This window comes from Oncorhynchus clarkii, chromosome 23 (genome assembly GCF_045791955.1).
Source record: "Oncorhynchus clarkii lewisi isolate Uvic-CL-2024 chromosome 23, UVic_Ocla_1.0, whole genome shotgun sequence".
NCBI classification, from domain to species: domain Eukaryota; kingdom Metazoa; phylum Chordata; class Actinopteri; order Salmoniformes; family Salmonidae; genus Oncorhynchus; species Oncorhynchus clarkii.
In genome coordinates, this window is record NC_092169.1 from 50362604 (window position 1) to 50383569 (window position 20966).

Below are 20966 nucleotides of genomic sequence, written 5' to 3' on the forward strand. Positions count from 1 at the left end.
GGGTGTTGGTCTTATAGTAACTGTAACAGTCCTGGTCAGTGTTACTGTAGGGTGATGGTTTTATAGTAACTGTAACAGTCCTGGTGTTACTGTAGGGCAGGGGTGTCAAACTCAAATACCCAGTGGGCCAAAATGTAAAACCTGAACAAAGTCACGGGCCAACATTGAACAAATTAACCTTTTAATATGGACCCAAACAAGTTTTGCTTTAACATTGAATATGGAACAAGCATCGCTTATTACCATACAATATATAATTTAATAGTGGAGACATGCAAAATCGAATTTCAAATGAAAAAACACATCAATGGCATTCATTTATTAAATAAATAAAATGTAAATAAAAATTGTATGCTTCTTTTCTATTTGCAGCCTTCTGATTTAAATACCAAAATGAACTTTTTCCACTGGCTAATAATTTTACAAATAAAATGATAATAAATCAATCAACCATTCAAGCCCATGCCTTGTAGCAAGAAAAAGTGCATAAAGAAAACGTTAATTATTGCACACTGGTCTAATCTGATGTGCCCAAGCCAGATACCTGGCATCTCTTCTTGGATGCTAGTTCATCAATGTCTGGGCTCAAGCTCTGAGCTGAAGAAATCCTCAGTATCGAGCGAAGATGTTCATCAGTCAGACGTCTCCTGTGAGTTGTTTTGGGGGGGGGGGGGTTGCTGATGATCTGGTGCTTCTGTCCCCAACCAAGAAGGACCTACAGCCGTACCTAGAGCTTCTGAACAGATTCAGTGAACCTCAGTAAAAATAATACAAATTCCATCTAGACAATGTTGCCCTAGAGCACACAAAAAATATTCATACCTCTGCCTAAACATCAGTGCCACAGGTAACTTCCACATAGCTCTGAACGAACTGAGAGACAAGGCAAGATGGGCATTCTATGCCATCAAATGGAACATAAAATTCAACATACCAAGTAGGATCTGGATAAAAATACTTGAATCAGTTATAGAACCCATTGTCCTTTATACCTACCAATAATTCACAAAATGGGACAAACACCAAATTGAGACTGCATGCAGAATTCTGTAAAAATATAATCGGTGTACAACGTAAAACACCAAATAGTGCATGCAGAGCAGAATTAGGCTGATACCCGCTAACTTTCTAAATCCAGAAATTAGACGTTAAATTCTACAACCACCTAAAAGTAAGCTATTCCCAAACCTTCCACAACAAAGCCATCACCTACAGAGAAATTAACCTGGAGAAGAGTCCCTCAAGCAAGCTTGTCCTGGAGCTCGGTTCACGAACACAAACAGATCCAACAGACCCCCAGGACAGCAACACAATTAGACCCAATCAAATCAAGAGAAAACAATAAGATAATTACTTAACACATTGGAAAGAATTTACCAAAAAACTGATCAAACTAGAATGCTATTTGGCCCTAAACAGAGAGTACACAGTGGCAGAATACCTGACCACTGTGACTGACCCAAAAATAAGGAAATCTTTGACTATGTGCAGACTCAGTGAGCATAGCCTTGCTATTGAGAAATGCCATCGAATTCAGACCTGTCTCTCAAGAGAAGACAGGCTATGTGCACACTGCCCACAAAATGAGGTGGAAACTGAGCTGCACTTCCTAATCTCCTGCCAAATGTATGACCATATTAGAGACACATATTTCCCACAGATCCACAAAGAATTTGAAAACAGATCCAATTTTGATGACATTTGAAATGTCTGTATTATTTTTTTACTTTTGTGAGTGTAATGTTTACTGTACGTTTTTATTGTTTATTTAATTTTTCTTTATCTATTTCACTTGCTTAGGCAATGTAAATATGTGTTACCCATGCCAATAAAGCCCTTAAATTGAAATTGAATTGAGGGGGGGGGGAAATGGGGAAGAGAGAGAGAGGGGGGGGAGAGAGCGAGTGAGAGAGAGAGATTGGGAGAGAGAGGGGGGGGGGGGGGGGTAAGAACCGCAGGGGGGGGGTAGATTAGAGGAGGGAAAGGACCATTACAATTGTTGAGTTGAGGCATGCAATGCAGTAATGAGAAGTTCAAACCTGGTCAAGAACAGAAATACTTGGAGCCAGTAAAGCTATAGAAATGGGTATGTTCCTGCATGAATCAGAGAGACTAACATTGAGAGAGACATGCGGTCAGAGGAAAGAGAGGAGAAGAAAAATCAGATGGGCAGATGGTAACGAAGGTGCTTTGATCTTCCAGAGCCTTGAAGTAATGGTGATGGGTCTCTTTTATCAAGGAAGAAATAAAATGGCTAGGACACTTTGAATGGTCTCTATTTGATGTCATTCTTCTCATGCTTCTCATCAGGGTGGGAGACATGAAGATGGGCTGCTACAGATATCTTAGACAGCCTTTGTCTCAGTCTGTGTGAAGAGCACTAATCAAAGACTTGGGATGAACGGGAGGGAATGAAAGAGTCTTTGATTAAGACAATCCTGACCCCTGACCCCTGAATCATGATGAAGAGACATACTGACGAAAACATGAGGTGGTGATTTACACATCAGACTGAAGGGTAGACTGTGTGTGTGTGTGTGTGTGTGTGTGTGTGTGTGTGTGTGTTTCTGTGTGTTTCTGTGTGTTTCTGTGTGTGTGTATGTGTGTCATAGCCGTGAGTGAGGCCATTGAACGAGATGTTGTCCACAGTTTAAGAGAAACTGGAAGAAGGGAGTTTTAACACCTGTTTACATTACTGTTCTTCTCTCACTGTCACTCCCTTTCTCCTCACTGTATCTCTCCAGTTCATCCTTCCTTCAATCGCTGTATCAGGTTACTTTTCATTTGTAAGCCTATAACAGCAACAAGCACAACACTGTGATTGGTCTGTCAGAACGCTAGGCTACAGGATATACAGTGACTGATTGGTCTGTCACAACGCTAAGCTACAGGATTTACAGTGACTGATTGGTCTGTCACAGCGCTGGGCTACAGTATATACAGTGACTGATTGGTCTGTCACAGCGCTGGGCTACAGGATATACAGTGACTGATTGGTCTGTCACAGCGCTGGGCTACAGGATATACAGTGACTGATTGGTCTGTCACAATGCTAAGCTACAGGATTTACAGTGACTGATTGGTCTGTCACAGCGCTGGGCTACAGGATATACAGTGACTGATTGGTCTGTCACAGCGCTGGGCTACAGGATATACAGTGACTGATTGGTCTGTCACAACGCTAAGCTACAGGATATACAGTGACTGATTGGTCTGTCACAACGCTAAGCTACAGGATTTACAGTGACTGATTGGTCTGTCACAGCGCTGGGCTACAGGATATACAGTGACTGATTGGTCTGTCACAGCGCTGGGCTACAGGATATACAGTGACTGATTGGTCTGTCACAGCGCTGGGCTACAGGATATACAGTGACTGATTGGTCTGTCACAACGCTAAGCTACAGGATATACAGTGACTGATTGGTCTGTCACAACGCTAAGCTACAGGATATACAATGACTGATTGGTCTGTCACAACGCTAAGCTACAGGATTTACAGTGACTGATTGGTCTGTCATAACGCTAAGCTACAGGATTTACAGTGACTGATTGGTCTGTCAGAACGCTAGGCTACAGGATATACAGTGACTGATTGGTCTGTCACAACGCTAAGCTACAGGATTTACAGTGACTGATTGGTCTGTCACAGCGCTGGGCTACAGGATATACAGTGACTGATTGGTCTGTCACAACGCTAAGCTACAGGATATACAGTGACTGATTGGTCTGTCACAACGCTAAGCTACAGGATTTACAGTGACTGATTGGTCTGTCACAGCACTGGGCTACAGGATATACAGTGACTGATTGGTCTGTCACAACGCTAAGCTACAGGATATACAGTGACTGATTGGTCTGTCACAACGCTAAGCTACAGGATATACAGTGACTTATTGGTCTGTCACAACGCTAAGCTACAGGATTTACAGTGACTGATTGGTCTGTCACAACGCTAAGCTACAGGATTTACAGTGACTGATTGGTCTGTCACAGCGCTGGGCTACAGGATATACAGTGACTGATTGGTCTGTCACAGCGCTGGGCTACAGGATATACAGTGACTGATTGGTCTGTCACAACGCTAAGCTACAGGATTTACAGTGACTGATTGGTCTGTCACAGCGCTGGGCTACAGGATATACAGTGACTGATTGGTCTGTCACAGCGCTGGGCTACAGGATATACAGTGACTGATTGGTCTGTCACAGCGCTAAGCTACAGGATATACAGTGACTGATTGGTCTGTCACAGCGCTGGGCTACAGGATATACAGTGACTGATTGGTCTGTCACAACGCTAAGCTACAGGATTTACAGTGACTGATTGGTCTGTCACAGCGCTGGGCTACAGGATATACAGTGACTGATTGGTCTGTCACAGCGCTGGGCTACAGGATATACAGTGACTGATTGGTCTGTCACAACGCTAAGCTACAGGATATACAGTGACTGATTGGTCTGTCACAGCGCTGGGCTACAGGATATACAGTGACTGATTGGTCTGTCACAGCGCTGGGCTACAGGATATACAGTGACTGATTGGTCTGTCACAGCGCTGGGCTACAGGATATACAGTGCATTCGGAAAAGTATTCAGACTCCTTTTCCTTTTTCCATATTTTGTTACACTACAGGCTTATTATAAAATTAATTAAATAGTTTTTTCCCCTTATCAATCTACATGCAATACATTACGTACATAAGTATTCAGACTCTTTGCTATGAGACCCTTTGCTATTAGCTCAGGTCCATCCTGTTTCCATTGAACATCCTTGAGATGTTTCTACAACTTGATTGAAGTCCACCTGTGGTAAATTCAATTGATTGGGCACACACCTGTCTATATAAGGTCCCACAGTTGACAGTGCACGTCAGAGCAAAAACCAAGCCATGAGGTCGAAGGAATTGTCCGTAGAGCTAGGAGTCAGGATTGTGTCGAGGCACAGATCTGGGGAAGGGTACCAAAAAATGTCTGCAGCATTGAAGGTCCTCAAGAACACAGTGGCCTGCATCATTCTTAAATGGATGAAGTTTGGAACCACCAAGTGAAGAATGGTGGTGGCAGCATCAGCATTCTCCCTCAAGATCCACCGGTTACATAAACTCAGCAACAAAAAGAAACGGCCCTTTTTCAGGACCCTGTCCTTCAAAGATCATTCTTAAAAATCCAAATAACACAGATCTTCATTGTAAAGGGTTGAAACACTGTTTCCCATGCTTGTTCAATGAACCGTAAACAATTAATGAACACGCACCTGTAGAACGGTCGTTAAGACACTAACTGGTGGGCAGATAAGGTCACAGTTATGAAAACGTAGGACACTAAAGAAGCCTTTCTACTGACTCTGAAAAACACCAAAAGAAAGATGCCCAGGGTCCCTGCTCATCTGAGTGAATGTGCCTTAAGCATGCTGCAAGGAGGCATGAGGACTGCAGATGTGGCCAGGGCAATAAATTGCAATAAATGTCCGTACTGTGAGACGCCTAAGACAGCGCTACAGGGAGACAGGACGGACAGCTGATTGTCCTCACAGTGTAACAACACCTGCACAGGATCGGAATGTTGGGTTCACCCTTACATTTATAAGGTCCTAGACTACAGATGCATTATAAGGTTTAATATTGTTCCACAGAACCTTTCTAGTCTCTGCTTCTTATAACAAACGGTCTGAGAGATGTCTGAGTTATGCCAGTCAAAACAGGGTGTGTGTGAGAAAGCGCCTCAAAGATATAAGAGTTCCATAGACACAGAACCCTGCAGGGTGTGAAAGAGATAAGAGACTTTTCAGACATACCACTATAAATCAAGATGGACATTTACTGCTAAGCATTTAGATAACACTGAAACTCTTGTTTGTATAGCTGTGTAGGCATGGGCTTGGTCTCATGTGTAGAAGGTAATGCCATAGGCAGTGACATCACTAGGGGTTGACTGCAAGCATAATAAAACAACTTGGACCCTTTTCTATTTTGCAGGACTTATTCGGAAACATGCGTGCTATGTTCCCTTTGTCAACTTCAGTCTGCAACTGCATTAATAAATGAATGATTGATTTACTTAAAGATATTGTTTGAATGCTAATTTCACCAATAAGCAAATGATTGACAAGGAACAAGGAACAAACCCCAATAGGTACATCCGAACAACACACCTGCGGGACAGGTACAGGATGGTAACAACAACTGCCCGAGTTACACCAAGAACGCACAATCCCTCCATCAGTGCTTAGACTGTCCGCAATAGGCTGAGAGAGGCTGGACTGAGGGCTTGTAGGCCTGTTGTAAGGCAGGTCCTCACCAGACATCACCTGCAACAACATTGCCTATGGGCACAAACCCATCGTCGCTGGACAAGACAGGACTGGCAAAAAGTGCTCTTCACTGACGAGTCGTGGTTTTGTCTCACCAGTTGTGATGGTCGGATTCGCGTTTATTGTCGACGGAATGAGCGTTACACCGAGGCCTGTACTCTGGAGCGGGATCGATTTGGTAGGTGGAGGTTCCGTCATGGTCTGGGACGGTGTGTCACAGCATCATCGGACTGAGCTTGTTGTCAATGCAGGCAATCGAAACACTGTGCGTTACAGGCAAGACATCCTCCTCCCTCATCTGGTACCCTTCCTTCAGGCTCATCCTGACATGACCCTCCAGCATGACAATACCACCAGCCATACTGCTCATTCTGTGCATGATTTCCTGCAAGACAGGAATGTCAGTGTTCTGCTATGGCCAGCGAAGAGCCCGGATCTCAATCCTATTGAGCACTTCTGGGACCTGTTGGATCGGACGATGAGGGCTAGGGCCATTCCCCCACAGAAATGTCCGGGATCTTGCAGGTGCCTTGGTGGAAGAGTGGGGTAACATCTCACAGCAAGAACGGGCAAATCTGGTGCAGTCCATGAGGAGGAAATGCACTGCAGTACTTAATGCAGCTGGTGGCCACACCAGATACTGACTGTTACTTTTGATTTTGACCCCCCCCCCCTTTGTTCAGGGACACATTATTCAATTTCTGTTAGTCACATAGCTGTGGAACTTGTTCAATTTATGTCTCAGTTGTTGAATATTGTTATGTTCTTATTAATATTTATTAATACTTACAAGTTAAGTTTGCTGAAAATAAATGCAGTTGACAGTGAGAGGACTTTTTGCTGAGTTTATGTGCACGTGAAACCAAGTTACGCTCCACAATCAAAACCACAAGGCGTGTGTGTGTGTGTGTGTGTGTGTGTCATATCCATCATATCCTCACATACAGGTATATTGGACTGAACAGCAGGCTAGACGACCAAACCTAGCGTCCCAAATGGCACCCTATTCCCTTTATAGGACTTCTGACCAGGGCCAGGAAATAGGGGGACATCTATGGATGCATCCTTCTGCCTCTATCCTGCCACTGGAACATGCATTATAGTGGTTCAGAGACATTAAACGAAAGGGAATTATAATGATGCATGTTATTTGCCCCAATATCTAGATGCGCTGGGGGGCAGTCCCTATAGTAATAGATGGTTGATGCTTGTGGTTCCCTTTGTGTACAGTATTCTGCATCTCTCACAGACAGTAAGAGTGCAACGGAGAGACCAGATCGTGCTGATATCAAACCAGTGGGACTCATTTCTGTGTCTTTGTGGCTAGACATGTCTGTCTCATCCATCCACATATAGACATGTCTGTATTCATCCACATACATATAGACATGTCTGTATCATCCATCCACATACATATAGACATGTCTGTATCATCCATCCACATATAGACATGTCTGTATTCATCCACATACATATAGACATGTCTGTATCATCCATCCACATACATATAGACATGTCTGTATCATCCATCCACATATAGACATGTCTGTATTCATCCACATACATATAGACATGTCTGTATCATCCATCCACATATAGACATGTCTGTATTCATCCACATACATATAGACATGTCTGTATCATCCATCCACATATAGACATGTCTGTATCATCCATCCACCTACATATAGACATGTCTGTATCATCCATCCACCTACATATAGACATGCCTGCATCATCCATCCACCTACATATAGACATGTCTGTATCATCCATCCACATACAGACATGTCTGTATCATCCATCCACATACATACAGACATGTCTGTATCATCCATCCACATATAGCAACAAGATCCTTTCAAATACCCACATTAGCATGCAACATAGAACTAAGCCATTTGTATGGTATTTATATACTGTAACTGGTATGCTGTTGGGGATATTGGACTGTAGCCTGTGTCTCTGACATCATCAAGCCATTAGCTAGCTACACACTCTGTGTCATAACAGCTGTAGCAGTGGAGACGTGGGACTATTAGGATATGAATGAATAAAGCCTGCGGGAATACCACTAGAAAAACACAGCGTATCATCGTCTGGGTCTCTCTGTGACCACCGGCTGCTGGTCCCACACCCCACACCGCCTGGCTGGCCACTGCGGCGGGGTCGGAAGCCAGTTGGAGAGGGGGCTTGTATGTGCCTGAGGCCCCTCTGGAAGATACACACGCAAGCGCACGTGCACACACACAAACAGTCACATAATTGTGTTTTCTGGTGGCAGTGCAGAGCTATTTTCATCCTGACAGAGACATGGGGTATTGTGGGACTTTCACTGGAGGAGGACATTTTAGCAGGCCTCAAGCACAATCATCATCACCTATTAACCATTAACTGTTAAGGTTAATTTATTATTATTTTTTTTTTTTAACCCCTTTTTCTCCCCAATTTCGTGGTATCCAATTGTTGTAGTAGTTATTATCTTGTCTCATTGCTACAACTCCCGTACGGGCTCGGGAGAGACGAAGGCTGAATGTCATGCGTCCTCCGATACACAACCCAACCAGCCGTACTGCTTCTTAACACTGCTTCTTAACACAGCAGTGCATCCAACCCGAAGCCAGCCGCACCAATGTGTCGGAGGCTACACCGTGCACCCGGCAACCTTGGCTAGCGCGCACTGCGCCCGGCCCGCCACAGGAGTCGCTGGTGCGCGATGAGACAAGGAGATCCCTACCGACCAATCCCTCCCTAACCCGGACGACGCTAGGCCAATTGTGCGTCGCCCCACGGACCTCCCGGTTGCGGCCGGTTACGACAGAGCCTGGGCGCGAACCCAGGGACTCTGATGGCACAGCTGGCGCTGCAGTACAGCGCCCTTAACCACTGCGCCACCCAGGAGGCGGGACTGGAAACTTTTAAGAGACTGTTCCATTTACAGTTTCATAGGGATAGTTGTATTTATAGAATCCGGGATGAATGCATGAGGTGGTATTGCCCTTTTCTTGGGCACGTTACCCTGTACTGTAACCTATAGCCTAATGCGTTGAGATCATTTGGTAGTTTAAATGTTACAGTATGCCTCTGAGGTTTGAAAAGAGCTTATGCAGTAAATTGTCTGTTGTGATGACTTGGGCAGTTTAAACACACACATACAGTAACCTAAACAAACTGAACCTACAGTAAACACACTGAACATACTGTACACACACTGAACCTACAGTAAACACACTGAAAATACTGTACACACACTGAACCTACAGTAAACACACTGAACATACTGTACACACACTGAACCTACAGTAAACACACTGAACATACTGTACACACACTGAACCTACAGTAAACACACTGAACCTACAGTACACACACTGAACCTACAGTAAACACACTGAACCTACAGTACACACACTGAACCTACAGTAAACACACTGAACACAAACATAGTTACAGTTTTTTACAATCTCTTACACTCTAAATGTGGTACTTGAGGCACACTCAGTGAAACCATTAACTCATGAACCTAATCTTCAGACCAAGTCTGCAAAACTGCAAGCACATTATCTGCTTTACACTCAGTTTGAAATTGTAAAACACTTTTTGCATTGCACTAAACACAGTTCTCTACATTAGACACGTCATTCAAAACGAACAAGTCTTGTGGTTCGTTTGGAAAACACTGCCATTCAAAATGCCACTCATTTACTGATTACCTACACCCAGTGATTACCTACACCCAGTGATTACCTACACCCAGTGATTACCTACACCCAGTGATTACCTACACCCAGTGATTACCTACACCCAGTGCTCACGTGTGAAAACACATAGCCAATTTATTCACTTAGAAATCGGAGCTAGGAGCAAGCCCATGTAATGCTTTGTAGGTTAGCAGTAAAACCTTGAAATCAGCCCTTTCCTTGAAAGGAAGCCAGTGTAGGGAGGCTAGCACTGGAGTAATATGATCAAATTTTTTGGTTCTAGTCAGGATTCTAGCAGCCGTATTTAGCACTAACTGAAGTTTATTTAGTGTTTTATCCGGGTAGCCGGAAATTAGAGCATTGCAGTAGTGTAACCTAGAAGTGACAAAAGCATGGATCGATTTTTCTGCATCATTTTTGGACAGAAAGTTTCTGATTATTGCAATGTTACGTAGATGGAAAAAATCTGTCCTTGAAACAGTCTTGATATGTTCTTCAAAAGAGAGATCAGGGTCCAGAGTAACGCCGAGGTCCTTCACAGTTTTATTTGAGACGACTGTACAACCATTAAGATTAATTGTCAGATTCAACAGAAGATCTCTTTGTTTCTTGGGAGCTAGAACAAGCATCTCTGTTTTGTCCGAGTTTAAAAGTAGAAAGTTTGCATCCATCCATATCCTTATGTCTGAAACACATGCTTCTAGCGAGGGCAATTTTGGGGCTTCACCATGTTTCATTGAAATGTACAGCTGTGTGTCATCCGCATAGCAGTGAAAGTTAACATTATGTTTTCGAATGACATCCCCAAGAGGTAAAATATATATTGAAAACAATAGTGGTCCTAAAATGGAACCTTGAGGAACACCGAAATGTACAGTTGATTTGTCAGAGGACAATCCATTCACAGAGACAAACTGATATCTTTCCGACAGATAAGATCTAAACCAGGCCAGAACTTGTCCGTGTAGACCAATTTGGGTTTCCAATCTCTCCAAAAGAATTTGGTGATCGATGGTATCAAAAGCAGCACTAAGGTCTAGGAGCACGAGGACAGATGCAGAGCCTCGGTCTGATGCCATTAAAAGGTCATTTACCACCTTCACAAGTGCAGTCTTAGTGCTATGCATACATACTGAATATATTTGTGCACATGTACGTATGAGTGCTATGACAAACTGCCGTGGACTCCACTGCACACTGAACATGCAACAGACACAAGATAGATGTGTTTTTTACATTTGTCACATCCGTGTGTAGTTGGTATGTATTAGAGCTAAACATTTGATGGTTTGTGTGTAGAGTTTTGATGCAAAAACACAATTTTGAATGAAGTCTGGTTTTGCAAGAGATGTGTGATGTTTTGTATGTTGTGTGTTTTGGTGTTTAGTCCGTCCGTCCATCTGTCTGTCTGTCTGCCTCTACCCCTCTCTCTCTCTCTCTCTCTCTCTCTCTCTCTCTCTCTGTCTCATCCATGTCTGTCTTTCTCTACCTTTCTGTAAATGAATTGAGTTGAGCCTCCATGGTGACGGACCAATTACCTCCCCTCTTTCCTCCTGCACACAGGGAAGCAAATATGCAAAACAGACCTTTGTGAGATTTTCAGATTCAGAATGATTTCCCCAACCAGCCGTGTGGGAGCTATGGAATATGGAGGCTTAGACAGTCTATAACAGAGAGATCACTAGGGGAGTTATTGGAGGCCAAAACAGTGAGACTACAATGTGATCCCTCTGTTAGAGAGGCCAAAACAGTGAGACTACAACATGGCCCCTCTGTTAGAGAGGCCAAAACAGTGAGCATACTATGTGATCGCTCTGGTAGAGAGGCCAAAACAGTGAGAAAACAATGTGATCCCTCTGGTAGAGAGGCCAAAACAGAGAGACTACAACATGGCCCCTCTGTTAGAGAGGCCAAAACAGAGACTACAATGTGATGTCTAGTAGAGAGGCCAAAACAGTGAGACCACAGCTCCCCTGTTGGAGCTGGTAACATAAGACATTCTACTGCCCTGTTGGAGCTGGTAACATAAGACATTCTACTGCCCTGTTGGAGCTGGTAACATAAGACATTCTACTGTCCTTTTGGAGCTGGTAACAAAATACATTCTACTGCCCTGTTGGGAGCTGGTAACATAAGACATTCTACTGTCCTGTTGGAGCTAGTAACATAAGACATTCTACTGTCCTGTTGGGAGCTGGTAACATAAGACATTCTACTGTCCTGTTGGAGCTGGAAACATAAGACATTCTACTGTCCTGTTGGAGCTGGTAACATAAGACATTCTACTACCCTGTTGGAGCTGGTAACATAAGACATTCTACTGCCCTGTTGGAGCTGGCAACATAAGACATTATACTGTCCTGTTGGAGCTGGTAACATTAGACATTCTACTGCCCTGTTGGAGCTGGTAACATAAGACATTCTACTGCCCTGTTGGAGCTGGTAACATAAGACATTCTACTGTCCTGTTGGAGCTGGTAACATAAGACATTCTACTGTCCTGTTGGAGCTGGTAACATAAGACATTCTACTGCCCTGTTGGGAGCTGGTAACATAAGACATTCTACTGCCCTGTTGGAGCTGGTAACATAAGACATTCTACTGCCCTGTTGGAGCTGGTAACAAAAGACATTCTACTGCCCTGTTGGGAGCTGGTAACATAAGACATTCTACTGCCCTGTTGGAGCTGGTAACATAAGACATTCTACTGCCCTGTTGGAGCTGGTAACATAAGACATTCTACTGCCCTGTTGGAGCTGGTAACATAAGACATTCTACTGCCCTGTTGGAGCTGGTAACATAAGACATTCTAAGAAGGCCCACAGTCCACTCTATCACAAATCCATCAGAATAAACTAGATCCAATTTAGCAGGCTTTTACTGCAATGGCTTTCACCTGGTAGACCCCCCACTGGTTCCTTTCTTCCAAATAGTTTATTTCAGTACATTGATAAAAATTGAATAATTAAAATAGTTAGTGTCCAGGAATTGGTTATGTAAGGTTGTATCGATCGCAGAGAACGTTGTCTAGTACGTTGTACAGACAGCTTGGATAACCAACGTGTTACAGTAAGAAAATTGTACACAATGCACTGTCAATATGGATTTAATGGGACTCCTCAGTGCTTCTCCTCAGTGCTCTCTCTTCCTTCCAGCACTCTTTATTTTCATTCTGTTTGGTCTTGTCTGCCTGAGCTCTCGTCTCTGATCCCTTTATAAAACGACCCAGTGCTGAGCACAGAGCACCACACACACTAGCCTGCTGTTCAGTCCAATGCATGTGAGAATATGAAAGATGGAGGGAGAGAGATCAAATGGCAATATTAATGACGGGGAATATTTCTGCTTTCTCTCTCGCTCTCTCCCTCTCTCACTATCTCTCTGTCTCTTTCGCACACACACACACACACACACACACACACACACACACACACACACACACACACACACACACACACACACACACACACACACACACACACACACACACACACACACACACACACACACACACACAGTGCTGAGAATCACATTGGTCTGCAGACTGAGAAGACGGTTGGTGTTCTATTTAAAGCTGTGTCAGAAGGAGATTAATCTGATTGACTCATTTCATCTGGCATTATGAATACTGAATAGGCCTACTGAATGATGATCTGTGACCTCAATTCTATTCTATTCACTTCCTTTATCCTTGAGGGGAACTATAGAACCTGTTCTCTATCCCCTGTGTGTTCTAGAATGTAGAGACCTGTTCCTATATATCGTCACAGCCAGGAAACAACACAATCCTACATCTACCCGGGCCAGTACAGCATCTCAAATGTTTCAGAAGATATCGTTGGATTGTGTCTGAAGTTGACGTGTACCACAATGAGAATTGATTATGGTCTTGCCTCTGGGAGTTTCTAACTGAGAGGAGAGGCACTATGCAAGATGAACTTGATCCCTTCTTCTTGGAACGGAGACACACTGAGTCTAAGTCCCAAATGGCACCCTATTCCCTATGTAGTGCACTACTTTTGACCAGGCCTCATAGGGTTCTTGTCAAAAGTAGAGCACTAAATAGGTAACAGGGTGCCATTTGGGCAGAGGCCACACTGCCGATGAGGGGTGTTGACCTGCCTACCTATTGATGACTGGACTGCACTTTTTTGCTAGAGTAAGCATAGGTTCCCCTGGCCTCTCCCCGCAGGTTCACACACACACACACACACACACACACACACACACACACACATATATATCCCCCTACCAACACACATACACACCCTCCAATCAATGCAACAAAAATAAATCTTTAAAATAAACACCACCCTGCCAGCCGGGCCATTGTACTTCTGTCAGTCGCTGCAGTCCAGTCCAGACAGGAGCCCAAAGGATGCCGACGCAATGCAGGGGAGAGAGCAGCACAGAGCAGGGGGAACTACGGGACTGGGACCTACGGTTACGGACAACGACCATTACGGACAACGACCATACCAGGGCCAATGCAAGGTACCTGGACCACTACTCCACTTCTACTTCTTAATGCCCTACTCCTTTAGAGTGTGGTAGTCCTCCAGGATAGTACTGTATGTTCCACTTTTCATAGTGTGGTAGTCCCCCAGGATAGTACTGTATTTGGGTTAACTAAAGTGTTACTGTGTTCTCCATCCCAATTTTGCTTGACAGGTTTGACATTCATTAATGTTAGTGTAGCAAATGTTTTTTCTGATTCATGTTTGAAATGAGTTCATGTTTGAGTTCATATTTGAAATGTGCAGTAAGGTGGTTTACCTACAGTAAGGTGGTTTACCTACAGTAAGGTGGTTTACCTACTGCATAATATACATTATAGTAGTCCTTCAGAGGGATTGGAAACTTTTCAATGAAACAAAAATCATTAATTTACTTCAATAGATAGGCTATCTCACACTCTACTGTAAACTCCCATCAGACTGTAGAGTAGACTAGGGGGAACATTTAGACTGTAGAGTAGACTAGGGGAAACATTTAGACTGTAGAGTAGACTAGGGGAAACATTTAGACTGTAGAGTAGACTAGGGGAAACATTTAGACTGTAGAGTAGACTAGGGGAAACATTTAGACTGTAGAGTAGACTAGGGGAAACATTTAGACTGTAGAGTAGACTAGGGGAAACATTTAGACTGTAGAGTAGACTAGGGGAAACATTTAGACTGTAGAGTAGACTAGGGGAAACATTTAGACTGTAGAGTAGACTAGGGGAACACATTTAGACTGTAGAGTAGACTAGGGGAACATTTAGACTGTAGAGTAGACTAGGGGGAACATTTAGACTGTAGAGTAGACTAGGGGGAAACATTTAGACTGTAGAGTAGACTAGGGGAAACATTTAGACTGTAGAGTAGACTAGGGGGAACATTTAGACTGTAGAGTAGACTAGGGGGAACATTTAGACTGTAGAGTAGACTAGGGGAACATTTAGACTGTAGAGTAGACTAGGGGAAACATTTAGACTGTAGAGTAGACTAGGGGGAAACATTTAGACTGTAGAGTAGACTAGGGGAAACATTTAGACTGTAGAGTAGACTAGGGGAAACATTTAGATTGTAGAGTAGACTAGGGAAACATTTCGACTGTAGAGTAGACTAGGGGGAAACATTTAGACTGTAGAGTAGACTAGGGGGAAACATTTAGACTGTAGAGTAGACTAGGGTAACATTTAGACTGTAGAGTAGACTAGGGGAACATTTAGACTATAGAGTAGACTAGGGGAACATTTAGACTATAGAGTAGACTAGGGGGAACATTTAGACTGTAGAGTAGACTAGGGGAAACATTTAGACTGTAGAGTAGACTAGGGGAAACATTTAGACTGTAGAGTAGACTAGGGGAAACATTTAGACTGTAGAGTAGACTAGGGGAACACATTTAGACTGTAGAGTAGACTAGGGGAACATTTAGACTGTAGAGTAGACTAGGGGGAACATTTAGACTATAGAGTAGACTAGGGGGAAACATTTAGACTGTAGAGTAGACTAGGGGAAACATTTAGACTGTAGAGTAGACTAGGGGGAACATTTAGACTGTAGAGTAGACTAGGGGGAACATTTAGACTGTAGAGTAGACATGGGGAACATTTAGACTGTAGAGTAGACTAGGGGAACATTTAGACTGTAGAGTAGACTAGGGGGAAACATTTAGACTGTAGAGTAGACTAGGGGGAAACATTTAGACTGTAGAGTAGACTAGGGGAACATTTAGACTGTAGAGTAGACTAGGTGGAACATTTAGACTGTAGAGTAGACTAGGGAAACATTTAGACTGTAGAGAAGACTAGGGTAACATTTAGACTGTAGAGTAGACTAGGGGAACATTTAGACTATAGAGTAGACTAGGGGAACATTTAGACTATAGAGTAGACTAGGGGGAACATTTAGACTGTAGAGTAGACTAGGGGAAACATTTAGACTGTAGAGTAGACAAGGGGAAACATTTAGACTGTAGAGTAGACTAGGGAAACATTTAGACTGTAGAGTAGACTAGGGGGAAACATTTAGACTGTAGAGTAGACTAGGGGGAAACATTTAGACTGTAGAGTAGACTAGGGTAACATTTAGACTGTAGAGTAGACTAGGGGAACATTTAGACTATAGAGTAGACTAGGGGAACATTTAGACTATAGAGTAGACTAGGGGGAACATTTAGACTGTAGAGTAGACTAGGGGAAACATTTAGACTGTAGAGTAGACTAGGGGAAACATTTAGACTGTAGAGTAGACTAGGGGAAACATTTAGACTGTAGAGTAGACTAGGGGAACACATTTAGACTGTAGAGTAGACTAGGGGAACATTTAGACTGTAGAGTAGACTAGGGGGAACATTTAGACTGTAGAGTAGACTAGGGGGAAACATTTAGACTGTAGAGTAGACTAGGGGAAACATTTAGACTGTAGAGTAGACTAGGGGGAACATTTAGACTGTAGAGTAGACTAGGGGGAACATTTAGACTGTAGAGTAGACTAGGGGAACATTTAGACTGTAGAGTAGACTAGGGGAAACATTTAGACTGTAGAGTAGACTAGGGGGAAACATTTAGACTGTAGAGTAGACTAGGGGAAACATTTAGACTGTAGAGTAGACTAGGGGAAACATTTAGACTGTAGAGTAGACTAGGGAAACATTTAGACTGTAGAGTAGACTAGGGGGAAACATTTAGACTGTAGAGTAGATAGGGGGAAACATTTAGACTGTAGAGTAGACTAGGGTAACATTTAGACTGTAGAGTAGACTAGGGGAACATTTAGACTATAGAGTAGACTAGGGGAACATTTAGACTATAGAGTAGACTAGGGGGAACATTTAGACTGTAGAGTAGACTAGGGGAAACATTTAGACTGTAGAGTAGACTAGGGGAAACATTTAGACTGTAGAGTAGACTAGGGGAAACATTTAGACTGTAGAGTAGACTAGGGGAACACATTTAGACTGTAGAGTAGACTAGGGGAACATTTAGACTGTAGAGTAGACTAGGGGGAACATTTAGACTATAGAGTAGACTAGGGGGAAACATTTAGACTGTAGAGTAGACTAGGGGAAACATTTAGACTGTAGAGTAGACTAGGGAAACATTTAGACTGTAGAGAAGACTAGGGGAAACATTTAGACTGTAGAGTAGACTAGGGAAACATTTAGACTGTAGAGTAGACTAGGGGAAACATTTAGACTGTAGAGTAGACTAGGGGAAACATTTAGACTGTAGAGTAGACTAGGGGAAACATTTAGACTGTAGAGTAGACTAGGGGAAACATTTAGACTGTAGAGTAGACTAGAGGAAACATTTAGACTGTAGAGTAGACTAGGGGAAACATTTCGACTGTAGAGTAGACTAGGGGAAACATTTAGACTGTAGAGTAGACTAGGGGAAACATTTAGACTGTAGAGTAGACTAGGGGAAACATTTAGACTGTAGAGTAGACTAGGGGAACATTTAGACTGTAGAGTAGACTAGGGGAAACATTTAGACTGTAGAGTAGACTAGGGGGAAACATTTAGACTGTAGAGTAGACTAGGGGAAACATTTAGACTGTAGAGTAGACTAGGGGAAACATTTAGACTGTAGAGTAGACTAGGGGAACATTTAGACTGTAGAGTAGACTAGGGGAACATTTAGACTATAGAGTAGACTAGGGGAACATTTAGACTATAGAGTAGACTAGGGGGAACATTTAGACTGTAGAGTAGACTAGGGAAACATTTAGACTGTAGAGTAGACTAAGGGAAACATTTAGACTGTAGAGTAGACTAGGGGAACATTTAGACTGTAGAGTAGACTAGGGGAACATTTAGACTGTAGAGTAGACTAGGGGGAAACATTCAGACTGTAGAGTAGACTAGGGGGAACATTTAGACTATAGAGTAGACTAGGGGAACATTTAGACTGTAGAGTAGACTAGGGGGAACATTTAGACTGTAGAGTAGAATAGGGAAACATTTAGACTGTAGAGTAGACTAAGGGGAACATTTAGACTGTAGAGTAGACTAGGGGAACATTTAGACTGTAGAGTAGACTAGGGGAACATTTAGACTGTAGAGTAGACTAGGGGAAACATTTAGACTGTAGAGTAGACTAGGGGAAACATTTAGACTGTAGAGTAGACTAGGGGAAACATTTAGACTGTAGAGTAGACTAGGGGAACATTTAGACTGTAGAGTAGACTAGGGGAACATTTAGACTATAGAGTAGACTAGGGGAACATTTAGACTATAGAGTAGACTAGGGGGAACATTTAGACTGTAGAGTAGACTAGGGAAACATTTAGACTGTAGAGTAGACTAGGGGAAACATTTAGACTGTAGAGTAGACTAGGGGAACATTTAGACTGTAGAGTAGACTAGGGGAACATTTAGACTGTAGAGTAGACTAGGGGGAAACATTCAGACTGTAGAGTAGACTAGGGGGAACATTTAGACTATAGAGTAGACTAGGGGAACATTTAGACTGTAGAGTAGACTAGGGGGAACATTTAGACTGTAGAGTAGAATAGGGAAACATTTAGACTGTAGAGTAGACTAGGGGGAACATTTAGACTGTAGAGTAGACTAGGGAAACATTTAGACTGTAGAGTAGACTAGGGGAAACATTTAGACTGTAGAGTAGACTAGGGGAAACATTTAGACTGTAGAGTAGACTAGGGGAAACATTTAGACTGTAGAGTAGACTAGGGGAAACATTTAGACTGTAGAGTAGACTAGGGGAAACATTTAGACTGTAGAGTAGACTAGGGGAAACATTTAGACTGTAGAGTAGACTAGGGGAAACATTTAGACTGTAGAGTAGACTAGGGGAAACATTTAGACTGTAGAGTAGACTAGGGGAACACATTTAGACTGTAGAGTAGACTAGGGGAACATTTAGACTGTAGAGTAGACTAGGGGGAACATTTAGACTGTAGAGTAGACTAGGGGGAAACATTTAGACTGTAGAGTAGACTAGGGGGAACATTTAGACTGTAGAGTAGACTAGGGGAAACATTTAGACTGTAGAGTAGACTAGGGGAAACATTTAGACTGTAGAGTAGACTAGGGGAAACATTTAGACTGTAGAGTAGACTAGGGGAACACATTTAGACTGTAGAGTAGACTAGGGGGAACATTTAGACTGTAGAGTAGACTAGGGGGAACATTTAGACTGTAGAGTAGACTAGGGGAAACATTTAGACTGTAGAGTAGACTAGGGGAACATTTAGACTGTAGAGTAGACTAGGGGAAACATTTAGACTGTAGAGTAGACTAGGGGGAAACATTTAGACTGTAGAGTAGACTAGGGGAAACATTTAGACTGTAGAGTAGACTAGGGGAAACATTTAGACTGTAGAGTAGACTAGGGGAAACATTTAGACTGTAGAGTAGACTAGGGGGAACCATTTAGACTGTAGAGTAGACTAGGGGGAAACATTTAGACTGTAGAGTAGACTAGGGGAACATTTAGACTGTAGAGTAGACTAGGGGAACATTTAGACTATAGAGTAGACTAGGGGAACATTTAGACTATAGAGTAGACTAGGGGGAACATTTAGACTGTAGAGTAGACTAGGGAAACATTTAGACTGTAGAGTAGACTAGGGGAAACATTTAGACTGTAGAGTAGACTAGGGGAACATTTAGACTGTAGAGTAGACTAGGGGAACATTTAGACTGTAGAGTAGACTAGGGGGAAACATTCAGACTGTAGAGTAGACTAGGGGGAACATTTAGACTATAGAGTAGACTAGGGGAACATTTAGACTGTAGAGTAGACTAGGGGGAACATTTAGACTGTAGAGTAGAATAGGGAAACATTTAGACTGTAGAGTAGACTAGGGGGAACATTTAGACTGTAGAGTAGACTAGGGGAACATTTAGACTGTAGAGTAGACTAGGGGAACATTTAGACTGTAGAGTAGACTAGGGGAACATTTAGACTGTAGAGTAGACTAGGGGAACATTTAGACTGTAGAGTAGACTAGGGGGAAACATTCAGACTGTAGAGTAGACTAGGGGAACATTTAGACTGTAGAGTAGACTAGGGGGAAACATTCAGACTGTAGAGTAGACTAGGGGAACATTTAGACTATAGAGTAGACTAGGGGGAACATTTAGACTATAGAGTAGACTAGGGGAACATTTAGACTGTAGAGTAGACTAGGGGAAACACATTTAGACTGTAGAGTAGACTAGGGGAAACATTTAGACTGTAGAGTAGACTAGGGGAAACATTTAGACTGTAGAGTAGACTAGGGGAACACATTTAGACTGTAGAGTAGACTAGGGGAAACATTTAGACTGTAGAGTAGACTAGGGGAAACATTTAGACTGTAGAGTAGACTAGGGGAAACATTTAGACTGTAGAGTAGACTAGGGGAACACATTTAGACTGTAGAGTAGACTAGGGGGAACATTTAGACTGTAGAGTAGACTAGGGGGAACATTTAGACTGTAGAGTAGACTAGG